General features: G+C 39.1%; 1 long non-coding RNA gene across 2 annotated transcripts in view; it reads right to left on the bottom strand.

Moving 5' to 3' along the window:
• Positions 1-14,393, bottom strand: part of LOC102455721 (uncharacterized) — a 116,962-nt gene that overhangs the window by 33,154 nt on the left and 69,415 nt on the right. For both annotated transcript variants that reach the window (XR_012903835.2, XR_012903837.2), the window contains one exon: positions 7,122-7,231. This is a non-coding gene — a long non-coding RNA (uncharacterized LOC102455721). The remainder of the gene's footprint in view (positions 1-7,121; positions 7,232-14,393) is intronic.

The raw sequence follows: 14,393 nt of genomic DNA, 5'->3' as shown, positions 1-14,393 counted from the left end.
TTCTGGTTCCAACTCCACAGACTTCCACTGAATTCAAAATATTGAACCAGCACATACAAACATTAAATAAGTTGATTTAGGAAAACATGTGTTAAAGGGGAGCATACAATAGACTGCTTAGAGGGACTGTTTTTACTACTAGATATAGTAACTTCTGGAGATCAATGAAGAATAATGGACATGAAAAGAAAAAGAAAGGAACGTGCTGTGAGAGCACTTACTGCTCGTCTTTGACTTACACTGTTTCCCCCCCTCCTAGAATTTATGATATTAAGTAGTTAAGGAGAGGGTCTGTAGCCAATCATTGTGATTAACTGACATCTTAGCTCTTATTGCACTGTGAATGCCTGGAAGGAGAGGCTTCTGGGGGGTTGTAAAACACATCATAAAACACTGTAAAACCAAACCATCTCTTTTTGTTATCTTTACATTTAATATCAATAGGTCTGAACACTAGGATTGGACTTACTTCACTTATAAGACTTGGAAATCTTGGGCATGAAAATCTCTCAAATTTGTACTCTCCCATTCTTACTGCAATTATAGTTTTCAGGAAAAATAAGACAATAAAAGCAAGAAATCTGAAAATAAAAGCTATTAGACAACTGACAATCGTATACATATTGGTGTGTTACAGCTTCTCTAACAAACAACATTGCTTCAAGGGAAATATTGTGCTCTATTTTACTTAGAATAAATAATAAATTAAAACTGGAAGGTGACAGTTGTTAGCCATAGTATTTAAAGACTGGTTACTCAACACAGGTAAAACTAGTTTACATAGTATTTTTTTCTGAGCACAAGTCTTCTTAAATCTGTGTTCAGCATTAGACTTAGTGATCTGTATTTAATTAAGGCTGCATCCTTCTCCTGTGTCAAAACTGCTTCCAGCTCAGTTGTTAAGCAAAAGCATATTCAGTAGCTTTGTTCATTCAAAAGTCCATATTAGTTGTTCACATGTGGATTTTAATATAAGTAATTGTAACGAGAGTAGCACACAGAGGTTAGTTATATCATTAATCTTGTCATATACTCTGCATCAAAACTCATGAGTTATTGGACAATGAAATAGCATGCAGATCAAAGTGCCAGATTCAGTTTTACATGGGGAAGCAAATATAAAGATTCTACACCAGGTGATAGGTGTGAGAACTGAGAGACCGAGATATCCAATTTTTTTCCAATGATTTTGAAAGAGTATTTTACTGTAACATTTGGTGCATCAAATTTTGTATAACATTAAATACAATATATGATGTGAATAGGAGATTAATGATAAAAAAATCAAGCATACAAAAACTAGAAAGTGACAGGTTTTTAGGTCTTGATCACAATGATAACTTGCCTGTGTTTTACATCATCTATTTAATAGCATACCATACATTTATCTATATCATCAGTAATATATTAAAGCAGGAAAGAGCAAATCTCATGGAGTGTGTGGTTTTTCAAATTACTATAAGAGTTTTGGATTTGCAAGGAATGAAGCATCAATAATATATGTAGTCTATTTAAGCAAAACCTGGCTGGGACAGACTTGGGCTTAGTTTCTCTGTGTAGCTTTAATAAAGATATTGCTCAGTCATATTAGTAAGAGGACAATATGATTCATAATTAAGGCTAAGTTACTCTTTAAATAATATGGTTATGATGTTTTGGGTCAGATAATTACTGTATAGTAGAGGGTATGTTAGAAATCAACTGATTTTTAATTAAATTACAATATTGTTTTGCTTCTCTTTTTTTATTCCTTCCACTAATCTTCATCGACTTCTTAAAGTAGCCCTGAGCTTATTTTTCTTGTTCACTGCTTTCTGCTTGAGAATTCAATACAGATACCAGGTGTTATTGTCCTCACATACGCTGTAATAGTATGAGAAATAAGTGTGGTTGGTTTTTAAGAAGACAAATAAGTAAAGAAATACGTAAAGAAATACAATAGAATGGCTGGCTGATGAAATGGGCATATCTAAAATTTCTTACTGTGGTGTTCTGTCCACTGATAGAAAACAGCAATCTCCATTCCAGGTTTCTGTGGTGAGGATAATTTTTAATCTATTCAGTTTTGACAAGATATACACACACAGCCATTACATTTTAATAGTCAGATTAACACACTCTGCATTTCTAATAGAGAGTACGGTACAATACTCAACCAAAAAACTGAGTAAAAACTGGAAAAAGAATTTTATGAATGGACAATTGTGCAGAAAGCGGTCATTTGTCCTTTCAGCTTGTAAACAGGGTATTTGTGAGCAATGAGCATGAAGGCCATGTTGTACTACAACTTGACTTTTAATCTCCACTTTCTTTTAATATCTGTTTTCCCTATATCTCTATGTTCTAGCTCCATTGTATTTAATTCCATCCCTTTTAACACTTACTAATCTTTTTCCATTAGGTATCTTTGCATATTGCCATCCAAATCTTGACAGATGAAAGGAGACACAACAAAGTCCGTCCTTCAGTAATGCTTAGCAATAGTATGAGAAAAGATCTCAATGCGCAAGCAACAACTCTTCCCACAGTGGCTACAGATCCACTGTCAGGTGGAAATTGAAGCACGCTCTACTTTCTTGCTCACCTACAGGCTCCAGCCTGAGCTCTCTGGTGGCTCTGATGAAGGTTATTTAACATTTAAGTTCTGGTAAAATATAAAGACCACTTCTGCTAAGCACTGTTAAAATACACAAAGAACATGGTATTTTGACCAAGTACGACTGAGCCTCAACCTCAGGTAGACAGACTTGAGCTTGTAGGATTCATGCTAGTGCACTAAAATTAGGATTCTGAAGTTGTGGCTTCGGCTCTGCAGCCTTGGTGGAGGGAGAAAATGTGAAGCTTGTGTATGTACACAGCCACCAAGAGCTATCTTATGCAAAGGCCAGGTAGAATGAAGTCCCACACAGTAGACCAGAGGAGTATATGGGAGAGGAGAGAAGGCATTATCTGGACTCTGCCCCATCTTTGCAACAACAGAGGAGCACTTACATGTGCTTGGAGAAAGTTACCATGCTCTCCCAGCTTGAGAGGGATCCCCCTCTTTTGGGTGACTCACTCCTACCACAATTTATTTTGGACAGTGCCCTAATTTAGTTCTTACAAGACATGTGCTTAAGTTACATGGCTTGCTGTATTAACACGTTCTTGTACAATCAGCCAGTCATAACTGAATTATACAGTCCTCTCCAGCATCCACTGGTATTACTGCCTATTACTCATCACTGCTATTATCCTTATTCAACTCCTATTGACTTCACTGGACATCTATACAATGACCATAGGATTAAGACTAAAGAAGTCATGTTTCCAAAATAAACATTTATACCCACAATCACCACCGTGGTTCAGCTCCCTTGGGACCCAACCGTAGGATGCCAGCCTCTCTGTTGGGCTTCTATACCTAGCTACCTGGATCCATTGCACTTGCCCCCCTGGCTGCAGTAGCACTGCAGATGGACTCTGCAGACCTCTCCCTCCCAGCCTCAACATCTGTGGCCCCACTGTCCTGTGGGACTCTGGAGACCCTGCCAGCTTCCTGGCCCACTGTGAGCTCTGCTGTTCTCTCCGCCGTCCATCCCCCCTTGCATTCCAGTGTCCCATCAGCAGTCTCTGTTCCCAGCAGCTGGCAACCTCCATTCTAGAGCTCTCTAGTCCAGCAGCATCTGTGATCCTTCCAAACGATGGATGTTGCTGAACCCAAGTGACCTGGACCACAGAGTTTCAACCTTTTCTGCTACGTAGTACTACTTGTTTTGAGTTGGTATTTTATTTAGATGAATTTCCTCTCAGAATAATAGTAGCTGTTCACAATTTGTTTGCCAGTACTGCCAACTCTTGCAATTATATCACAATTCTCAAAATATCTGGTGTTTTTGTGAACACCTCAGCTTCTAAATTCCAGTGAAACTCAAGCTTTCATTTAAAAAATAATAAAACAGAGTAAGCTTCTAGAGGAAATTTCTTGGGGCGAAAAGCTGATAAAATATAACCAGAGTATACTTGAAAGGCTCCAAAAGCAAACAGCAAAAGATAAAGAATACAAAATCTATTAACATGATTTTTTTAAGCTGGGCTTGATTTATGAATGTCTAATGTTGGCAGTACTGAATCATAATTTTAGGTGAATAAACACATTTTGCTCGGAGAAGCCCCTTTTCACAGGCCTATATATACCCTATTGCCCAGGAAGAGTTTACATTTGTTGAATCTTTTTTAAAACTATGCTTTTCTGGAAATGTCCACCTCTAATTTTTAATGAAAAGAAACATTTCCTCTTATGACAAAGCTGGATGTATGACAGTTGTGAAACTACAGTATATCAAATGTTGTCTGGAAGTTAGTTAATTTGAAATGTCACAACTATCCTCACTTTGCTTTGCATTCCACCAAATTCCTCCCATTTCCCTCCTAATTTCAGAGTTCCTTTTCTCAATGTGTGCATTAAGTCTCTTATGTCAATGTATATTGTAACCACTAGAAAGAAAAAAAACATTAAGCATAAAGTGGACCCTGCAGAGATTAGAGTGATTTGGGACTCTGTGCTACTTTTTTCAGCTACATATGCACATTTTCTCACCCCTACTGTGCGGAAGCCTGGTTCTACATGGCAGAATTAGGACTCATGCTGTGAAGGACAGTTAGGAAGGCAGGCTGCTGAAGATATTCTACATGAAAATCAACTAGGATGTTTTCTAGGAAACTACCCACTATCAGAACTGATAGCTTCATTTTGAACTAAGTGGTACTGTACTGTCACATTAGACCTGCAGCTTCAGACCCAAGAGAAATAGTCAAACTCCCATGTTTTACTTGGATGTTTTCAGCACTTAGGAAAATGTGGGAGGTGGTTTTGATTTCTAATATTCAGGAGGCAGATGAGGCTTTGGTTCTGGGGAGGAAATGCATTGCAATTTTTCCCGTCTGTCTTTGGGCAGGAGCTGAGGACACACTAATTTTTGAAGGGTTCATTTTTTTATTTCCCCATTCCTGGAATGCTTGACAATAACTAACTACTCCACAGTTATCCTGCTCAGTGTCCGCCTGAACACTGATAAATGAACACAATTGCTGAAGGATCCTGCTTAAATGCTCAGCAAGGTTAATACAGACATTTAAATTCTCATTAGGCACCAAAGCTGGCTGGAAATTTTTCAGCTAAATAGTTTTTCATCACAATATGCTGTTTTGTCAAAGCCAAAATCTTTCATGGTGACATAGCGATTTTTTACTAAGTTTTCAACAGAGAGGTTTCTGAGTTCCAGGTAGTACATCCAATCAGAGAGACAGACTGTCTGCTTCCCCTTCCCACAAATCCCTTCAATGTGAAAACTGATGTTTCAACACAATGCCATAGACAGGTCTAAAGGTACTAGAATCCACAAAGAGAAGTGAAAGAACAGGGCTTGTCACTGGGAAGGGAACTCATGGAGAGATAGAGAAAGGTCAAAAATTCAGCTAGTACCAAACTCGGATACCCACATATTGTAACTCCTTTGAATTTATAAATAAAGAAGCGTCTAGTAAACTTAGCTGCAAAGTTTTAAAGAGAGCCTGGGAAATAGCTTAAAGAATCAAAAGCAGAAGCAGGACAGATTCAGTCTTCATTTTGGAATGTATTCTGGATTTTCATTTTTGTTGCTCTTCAAAGCAGTTGCCTACACCATTACACATTATTGCACTATTCAGTACATTTTACAAAAGGCACTAAGTAACACAGATTCATTAAGACCCACGAACAAAATTGAAAATAATCTGTATATGGAAATATTACTATGCATGCAAATTGTGTGCATGGATGCACACATTTTTGTTCATAGACCTCTAGCTTACCTTAAAGAAAATTTGGCATATAAATCTCTGCATTTATCTTCAAAACATGCAATTAAAATAAAATGTAATATGCCCACATTTCAAGGGAAAAAAACCCTGTGTCATTCTTCTGACTTTTTTCCTTTGTTGAACAACATTATGGGTCACATATGTAAGAGCTATGCACACAGATTTGGACATTCTGCATAATGGATATTTGCAAAGTAAAGGGGTGTGCTGAACTAAGTTATTAGCTTAATTACCCACAGTGATTCTTTAATGACAATTTCTGTCAAACTAAAGGTAACACATTTTGTAGAGTTGAGTCAACATCAGAAACCTGATAATTATGCAAATCTTGAAGTTCAAAGTCATTTGATTTGATCTCCATGGAGTAGATTAAGGGCTGAGTTCTACCACCCTGTCTTACATTGAGTGATAATTTACTGGTCACAGACCCATTAAATTCAGTGGGACTATGCACTAAGGAAGAAAGCACTCAGCATGAATAAGATTGGTAGCTCTTTACAAATAACTTGCTCTCCTGTTCCTTGTGTTTTTTAAATTACTAAACAAATAATTGACAATACTTAATTAAAACCAGAATTACACAGATCACTATTTACTTTATTTTATGCCAAAATTATTTCTTTATGAACCTTGTGACCTTACAAAGTTTGAATATGTAGACCAAATTTGAAATGCTAAGAAAAATATTTTAGTCATACTCTCTGCAAGTCAGTTGATGACTCTTTTGCCAATTTTATTATTAGTAGTATTTTTGTCAAGGAACGCAGATTTCCTCTAAACCAACTGGACCACCATTGCCACTTATAGTTGAAAGAAAACTGAGATTAAGTAAGATTTTAGAATAGATTACATAAATATTGACCATGTCGATAAGCTATTGTTCTGTGCTTTGGCTGTGAATTATTAGAATGAGCGATCAAATAGTAACAATTGTTTAATATCATTAGTGTAACTTCACTGTTCATTTTAATATTTTGCAGCCAACCTACACTGCCCAGCCTGGTCATACAACCCCCTCTCTCTCTATATATATATCTATATATCTATATATCTATATGTACCTTTAAAAAAAAGTTTGGTACACAAATTTAAATCGTATACTATTCCAAACGGTCTTGACATGCCTCACTGGCTCTTACATGACCACTTACCCAAACTAGCATTAGCTCTGGCAGCATTCCAGGTGAAACAGTTACAAAAGCAAAACAATTTGCTCCCAATGTATTTAAGTCACAGATGGATTTTTCCAATACCAGTTAGAAATATCATCTTGTTCTTACCATTCATTTCATAGTTATTGTTTCTGAATACCTTGTAAAACGGTCCATTTGGTCGTTCTTCCTCCAAGTACTGTGCAGCTAAGTCACTCATTCTGCAGCACATCAACTCTCTGGGGAGACAAAGGACAATGCAAACATTTTAGTCCATAAGTAGAAATTCTGGTATTATTAAATTAGCATCTCAGAAATACTGTGACTCAGAAGCAAAGAGCTGAAAGAAAAGCTATAATTATGGCTCAAGCACTGTACTTGCAGGTGACATGGTTTAATGTCAGCCAGGAGTACAAGAAAAAAAGCTACACATTCTGGCACAACACAGGCAGCTGACCAAAATACCATCTTTCCCTTTCCATTATTTTATTCTTTGTATCACAATAGTGCCTACAAACTCAAGTTAAAACCAGTGCCCCTGTTGTTCTAGGCCCTGTATATAAGGAACAGTCCATGCCTCAAGATTCTTAGTCTAAAGTACTGAAACTGACTGATGGTGGTGGAAGTAGGATTATGTTCCTTTTTATAATTAGGGAATGAAGCAAAAAGATATACAATTTGATAAAGAATGCACAGATTCAGTGAAAGAACCAAGTAGAGAATTCAGATCTGCAGAATTCCAACTGATTAGGTTAATTACAGGGCTAGCCTTCCTATCAATTAATCAATTAACTTTCCCCAAAGGTACAATATTAAACCCCTTGTAAGCATCGCTGTCATAATTTTTTTATATATATATGAGATGGGATTTTCAAAAGCACTTAACATGATTGCAATAGGAGAACACATACAGGTATCAATAAGGAGAGTATTAGGCCAAACATGGGAACTTTAAAAAGTCCCCTAGACCACCCAGATCTCCACATTCATGTCAGCTTTGGTTCACACAAATTAGCTGCACTAATTGCAAGGTATTGATATGTTTCTCTGCCTTAATAAATAGCAAAAGCTGAAAAGCCTCTCTCTCTCTCTCTCTCCCTCCCTCCCTCCCCTCCCCACCTCTTTAAGGCTGTAAGTCCCCCTCTCCTTTTAGGCCATACATCATATTAATGTGTTTTGTAAGGTACCAGTATCATAGTTCTCTTTGTATATCAAAGATAATCATCAGTCAAAAGTTAGGAAACCCACATTCATATATAAACCATTAAGTACTGTAAACTACTAAGACATGGTTGAAAATGAAATGCTATAGCTTAAATGTTGTTTATTACCAGGAGAGGAGGAACCATGCTGTGTGTTTATGCCAGAAAGGCGAATGAAGGCAGCACAGATTATAAATCTTTAGTTCCAAATGTGAAGTACTCAAAGATATAGTCCCCAGCCACATCAAACACAAGAACAGTTCACGAAGGGCCATGCTAACCCTGGCTGGACCCAGTAGGAATTCATTAATCTGCAGAGCATGTCTTCAGATAGAGTGAAATGAAGAGAAATCAGTAAAGAAAACAAGCCATTTATAATACACTATGAAAAATCACTAAAACAATAGCTTTTGGAAACCTTGCATCGCAGAAAACCTTCTGGGCCTGAATCCAATACAAACCTGTCAGAAAATATTGATGAAAAATGTGCATTTACTATTGTAAATAAAACATGAATATGGAGCTTGCTTCTAAATTCAATTTTTCCAGAAGGAAAGTAAGCCTTTCTTCACACTATGTTATTTAGTCAAAATGATTTAATTAAGACACTGTTGTTGGCAAACAAAATTAGCTCTGAGCTAAAACACTGAAATAATTATTGACAAATTACTTGGACATCTAAGGCCATTACTATGCTTATATGCTTTGCTCTTAGAGAGGTTTTCAATAAATTATATGATAGCGTTATGAAAGCCACCTTCTCAGAATAGAAATGTGATACAAACAGGTGTCAAATGGCATAAGTCCAGCCTTTTATATGCTGTATGAGGTATTCTTTCAACTTTGTCCTGAAAGACTCTTTGATGTGCTCCTGCATGTCCCAATTCAGGACTGAAGGTTAGAATCAGTACTTATTGTGTAAATGAAAAAGGCATGCATCTTTCATCCTTTTTAGTATATAGAGCAATGTCCATATACTATCATCTTTTTTAACCTACTGCAAAAACTGCTAGCATGTAACAGAATAGACTCTGAAGCCTATACATAGATGCTATCAAGTTAATGTTACAGACACTAGAAGTCTTGCAGCATACTTTCTGATTAGTCACACTGGACAGCTCAGCTGGTGTAAAGTGAAATCAGTAGAGCAGCACCATTTTACGCCATCTGGGGATCTAGCCCAACCCTGAGCCAACTAAGATAACTAACGAGTAGTCCTGTAGCACTTGCTTTTGTGGACAAAACCCACTTCCTCAGATTAGCGGAGTGGAGAGAAAAGGGCCCATAGTATCATAGGGCTGGAAGAGACCTCAGGAGATCGAGCCCAACCCCCTGTCCAAAGCATGACCAATCCCAACTAAATCATTCCAGCCAGGGTTTTGTCAAGCCAGGACTGAGAAACCTCTAGGGATGGAGATTCCACTACCTCCCTAAGTAACCAATTCCAGTACTAATTGCCCTCCCAGAATGCAGTGCAACTGGTAATAATATTGGCAGGTTTGCAGTGCCACCTCTGAATGGAAGCTGTGCTCCATGACTTTGGTATAGGCCTACCTGAGCTCCTTCACGTTCATCCGCACCTGCTCCTGGGTACTGCTGTCCCCCGCTGTAGCCAGGCTCTCAGCCATCCAGTCACTGGTATTCTTGTGCCTGGTTCAGAGATCCTGGAGGTTCACCTCATCCCCCCAGACCTCTAGGAGATCCAGGATCTCCACACAAGTCCAAGACGAGGCCCTTGTCCTCCACCCCCAAGCAGGAGTTTGGGAGCTGGCTGGAGCTGTGCTCACAACAGTGGGGGGCTCAGATTGTGGAAAGCTCTAGAAACCACCTATTTTGAATTAACCACAACTGCCCCTTCTGCACATACCCTATTTTGAAATAACTATTCCAAAATAGGTGTTCTTCCTTATAAAATGAGGGTTACAGATTTCAGAATAAGACGCCCGTTATTTTGAAATTATTTGAAATGAGTTTGCTGTGTAAATGCTCACCTAGTTATTTCAAAGTAACACTTCGGTGTAGACATGCCCCAAGGTACTATGGGACTACTCATTTTTTTAAAAAGTTACAGACTAACAGCCTACCCCTCTGAGACTTTTAAGATAACTAAGTAATATTTTTCAAAAAAGTATTTGAGCAGTCCTTAAACACATATTGTGTGGCTGGATATCTATTTGTGATTCTAAAATTCACTCCATTGTCCAACAACATAGTGGAATGGTACTGAAGAAATACTCCCTATTTACTGTGCTACTTAAAGGTGAAAGGTGAGTTAAACACCACATGATTTGTTGCTAGCCATTCTTTGAATTAGTTCATGCAATCATTCATACTCTTGGAAAACAATCAGTGGACATATTCAGTTAAAATTGCCAGACCCATTACAGTCTAAATAGCAGTAGAGCAAGATGATTTTTGACAAATATTCACGATATGACTGATGTAATCTTTGATGGACAAGATTTAACTGTATAGGAATTTGGTGATCATGTTCTGACTATCAGAAAGTATTGTATTAGCCAATGGTACACTAAGTGTTAAGCGAAAATATGTATGAATCAGACTGATGCTGAAGACAAGAGTGGACTAAAAAATACCCCCCAATCCATAATATGATCCTGTTATAAACTTATTTGTTATAATTACTTGAGAAAAAACAATTAGATTCAAAGCTTGTTTGGGGACTAGCCCCAACCTGGGCAAATTATGGCTCATAGGCCTGATCTGGCCTGCTGAGCCACCAGATCTGGTCTACAAACACTGCAGAGAGCCCCGGGCAAGTTCCCCGCTTGCCACACCCGCATGCAGCTCAGAAACACAGCTGTGGGACAGTTTCACTTTAAAAACTGAGCATGGAAGGGGATGGGGAAAGCTTTAGGAGCTGCTCCCAACTACAGTACAATCCCATTGGCTAACTTCTGGCTAGAAACTGGCCAATGGAAGTTGCCTGTTTCAATAACAGGCAGCCATGAAGCATAAGGGACTTGTAGTTATTCACAGAGCACATGGCTGCAGCCAGTGTGGGTGTGGGGCAGGCACAGAGGCTGACTTAGGAACACGCTGCTGGCTAGTAAGTCTGCCAGCCAGAGCCCACATCTGGCATCCCAGACCCTTTCTTCCCCAACTTTCACCCCGCTACTCCACATACCCAAATCCTCTGTCCCTGTCCTGTATCCATACCTCCTCCCAAATCTAGCACCCTTATCCCCTGCCTCAGATCACAGTCTCCTACTGCCCTAGCTCATAACTCAAATCCCTGCATCCCAGGCCAGTGCCCCAGATCTCCACTGCCTCCTTCACCCAAAACTCCCTTCCTTACCCCAAGCTCCTTTCCGCACCTAACCTCCATCACGGGCCCCAAATCTCCTCCATATCATAGAAGAGTGGAGCCCTAGACCACTTTCCAAATTCTTGGAGTAACCCCCCAATCAAAATGTCTTGCCCACTCCTGGATTAGACAAACAAAAGAAGGTAACTGCCTATCATACTGACCAATATTGTTTCTCTCCTTGTAATCCCCCAAAAGGTCTGTCTGAATCTATTGGTTCTGTTTTGTCAAACTCAGACTGTCAACTCTTTGGGGCAGAAACTGTCTTTTTGTTATGTTCATCTTGTAGCTCTCTAGGGTCCTGATCTATAATGAGGACTCCTAGACACTGCATTCATACCAACAAGCCAAAAAAGGTATCCAGTTCTGAGCTGGTGCAAGATAACATAGTTCATTGAAGTCCACTGAATTACACCAGCTCATATCTGGCTTATGTCTGTGGGCACGACCAAATTAATCTCAGAAGGAGAAGTATTTTCCATTCCAAAACTCTTTAGAAATGTACATGGACAACACATGAATGAGTCTATAGTAATCAGATTCACCATGACCAATACTGGGAAGCAGAGCAAGTCATTTGAATGGATGAATATATGATTATGGCTGCACAGTATGGAATCAACACAACAAATGAGAAAACACAGTTTCTTGCCAACATGTATCCATTGATTTAGACATGGAAACAATGATATGTAGAGATAGAAATATTGCCTGAATGCCAAAGACAATTGTATTCAGTTTGACAAGTACATTAATTTGGAATAAAGCATACCCACAACAAAGCACCCAACAGGGCAGTTCAGTGCAGATTTCATTTCATTACAATGTCCAAGGAAGTGTCATACAAGAAAGGGGATTCTGAGCTTGGGAAGAAGAGACGTCTATGCATTGCACATAAAGAGATTTAACACCTTTCCTTTTGTAAAGTAAGAGAACCTAGATGAGAGGACCATCAAGATTTACAAGACACTGAATCTTACTCCCCCATTTTCTCATAGGAATCTTACTCCCCTAACTTCAACTAAACTTTCGCCTTGCCCCTGAACCATTAAGGTTGCTGCATATTGATCATATTATGAAATCAATACTAATCAAGACCAGCCAGGGAAGCAGGACAAACCGTTGGTATGGGTACTGATAGGATTATGGTACTTTATGAAATATCTCTCTTAATTCTCTTTTTGAATACATTTTCATTTCTTATGACACCTTTTAAAAATATAGGATGCATTTTTTGAAATTAACAGCAAGCACTACAAGGAGAAAAAAATAACTTCTTTAGCAGTTAAATATACAGAGTTTAAAAAAGTGTGTAGTAGGATAATTTTTAAAATCTATGGAACTGTGTTCTTCTCTAAGGGTATGTCTACACTTGCTCCCTAGTTCGAACTAGGGATGCAAATGTAGGTGACCAAAATTGCTAATGAAGCGGGGATTTAAATATCCCGTGCTTCATTAGCATAATCTGGTCAGCGTGTTACTCTGATCAACAACTGTTTCAAAAGTGAAAGTGCGTCCCAGGACACCCTTAGTTTGAACCAAACCCCTTGGTTCGAACTAACGTTACTCATTTTTTGAGGAGTAGTGTTAGTTCAAATCAAAGGGGTTTGGTTCGAACTAATGCGTCCCAGCATGCAAGTGTAGACGTACCCTCATAGAGTAAAGTCAGAATTAACATTTTTAACATTAACTATCATAGAAACTGTATTGGAAACAGAGGGAGTACTAGTGAAACATGAACACATTTCTTTTTAGGCAAGTACAAGTAATGTTTTGCCAGGAGAATTTTGTTCAGTTTAAGAAAAATCTTTTAATGCCCATTTCTCTTGCCATCCTACAGTAAAATAAAAATGAAGTTAAAAAGCAGTAAAATAAAATACTACTGGGGCCTTGGAAACAAGTACAGTATTTTACAGGCTTTTTAAAGGTTAAAGAGCTTTAACTTCCACTGGGGCAGCTCTTAGAGTCATTTTTGTTCCTCTTGATACTTCATATAAAGGTCAAGCCAAAGTGCTTCTTCATCAAGTCACAACCATAGCAAATCTGAATCTATTTCTTTGGGTAACTGTTAAGTAAGCTCCTCTGTCTACTCCCTTTCCAGAAGAATAGAGAGTTAACGATTTATTCTTTTTTCATAGGGTGACATGAACCGTCATGAAACTAGTACACATAAGCTACCTTGATTCTCTGGCCGACGTCAGGACCTGTATAATCTTTCTGTTCATTGTTGCACTGAGTGTCCTTCTTGAAGTTCTAGTCAGAGGTGAAAGTGAGGTGATCTGCCTAGGTGCATCACTCTGGTAAGAAGGAACCAGCTGGCTGGCTTGGGACCTTGGATGCAAGAGACAGAGGGGCATGCTCCCAGGGCTTTCTGCAGGCTATCACATGAAGCAGCAGGCAACCAGGAAAGTTAAAGGGGATTGCTGTGGGGGGTGTCCCATGCCCCATGGTCCAGCACTGCCCCAGCTTGAACACCCCCATGAACATCATTTAAGCCCTCCCTTCCCAGATTCATACCGGATCACTATTTGCTGTTTCCCTTGCTGTCACTGTCAGGGAGTGAGGGGAAGTACGCAGCTCACTCTATCCCCTCACCAGCCTGGAGGAAGTGTAATTGAGCCAGGAGGGAAAAGGGAGGAGTGAGCGACCCATGCTTTCCCTCCCCCCCCCCCTTGCTCCATGATAGTGCTGAGAAGGAACAGCAACAGTGTCCTGGTATGAATCTCTGGTGTGTGTGTGGGGGGGTGGACTTCAGCCATCCTCCTCCCTAAATAGTGCCTTTGCTCCCTGCATTCCCCCCCCCCCACTACATGCACATACCTCAGCCCTCTGTCCCAAACCCCGCATCACACTCCAACCTTGATTCCTGCA

The sequence above is a fragment of the Pelodiscus sinensis genome, chromosome 4, assembly GCF_052426305.1.
Source record: "Pelodiscus sinensis isolate ZL-2025 chromosome 4, ASM5242630v1, whole genome shotgun sequence".
Classification (NCBI taxonomy): Eukaryota; Metazoa; Chordata; order Testudines; family Trionychidae; genus Pelodiscus; species Pelodiscus sinensis.
The sequence above is the reverse complement of the archived record's forward strand: the minus strand, read 5'-3'. Positions and strand labels throughout refer to the sequence as shown.